We start from the raw sequence: 1,395 nt of genomic DNA, 5'->3' as shown, positions 1-1,395 counted from the left end.
AACCACAAATTACGTGACCAACCCTAGCCTACAATTTTCACCCGCGCTGATAGAGAAGACAGAAGACCCAGCTACATGATGTGCATCCGCACTTGTTTCCTCCATCATTACTACAGGAGTTGGGAAGGGGGAAAAATCGAAGTCGCTATAGTCGCAATAACGTTACACGGATACGTGGAGGGAGAGGGGAGACGGTGTACAAGTCTCGATTCTTCCATAGACTTGTATTAAGATCTGCTAGACAGTGCACTTTGAATAATTTCCGGTTTACTATGAAGTGCGCTATTCGTCTCGATTTTAACTAAATGGAGGTCAAGGAGGGGAAGGTGGCACAGGCCGTCGACAGCAACGAAACTGATGTTTTGCCAGTCATGTGGGTGTAATGGTGGGGCTCATGTTGTGAACGCTTTGAGGGAGATTTTGACAAAGAGCGAAAACTGGCGGCCATGACAGTGTACAGTCTAGAGGTATAAGTTTATGGATCTCCCCCACGTCCAGCAATGGAGAGTAAGAGAGACAACAAGAGGGTGAAAGAGAGAAGTAGAGAGGGATAGGAAGAGAGACAACGCAAGAGGGGGAGAGAGAGACAGAGAGACGGATAGGAAGAGAGACACAAGAGAGGGGGAGAGAGAGACGGGAAAGGAAGGGCTTGGGCGTTCAAAGATTGATTTCCAAACGTCGTATGTTTGTCTTTCTCGTTTCTGTGGACCAAGTTTCCTGAATTAATTTGTGATTTATTTTCACCTGGACAAGATCTATACATGGAAGGAAGGTGGCAGTAATTGTGTAATTCTTGTATAATTCAGGTTTCGGATTTTTTGTGAGCAATTCTAGTTACATATGTCGTAAACATAGGGGTTCTGTTTTAGATGTTCGGCCTTTCTATTGTGTTGCAGAGTAGCTCGACTGTAAACGATTATTCGAAAGAATAACTTCGTTCCCTTTTTAGCCTGAATTAATATATCCGTGTATGCGTTGTAGTGGTAAACAAAAGTTAAACGTGGGTGGTTGGCGGGTGAAAGGCCATCAGGTGGTGATTACTTTTTAAACTCCCCCCTTTTATTTCTATCTGTCTTTCTGTTCCTAGCACTAAATGACTTTTAGAATATTGATGTGTTTCTATTTACGCAAATTCGAGTTGAAAGGGTCAGAGCTTATCTATCTATCTATCTATCTATCTATCTATCTATCTACCTTTCTTTGGCGACACGATTATGTATACAATTACCAGCAAAACTAACTGAGTGAAGAGAATTAAGTTAAAAGGTTGGTAATTGCTGTTTGTTGTATTTCGAAATACCGCGATCCTTAATGGCATTGGCGTTGACAAACTGAGAGGTTAAGATCGAAAAGTAGAATTTTACTTCTACTCACCCTCCACTCCCCCACTCCCCC

Source organism: Aplysia californica, unplaced genomic scaffold (genome assembly GCF_000002075.1).
Source record: "Aplysia californica isolate F4 #8 unplaced genomic scaffold, AplCal3.0 scaffold00599, whole genome shotgun sequence".
Taxonomy (NCBI): Eukaryota; Metazoa; Mollusca; class Gastropoda; order Aplysiida; family Aplysiidae; genus Aplysia; species Aplysia californica.
The sequence above is the reverse complement of the archived record's forward strand: the minus strand, read 5'-3'. Positions refer to the sequence as shown.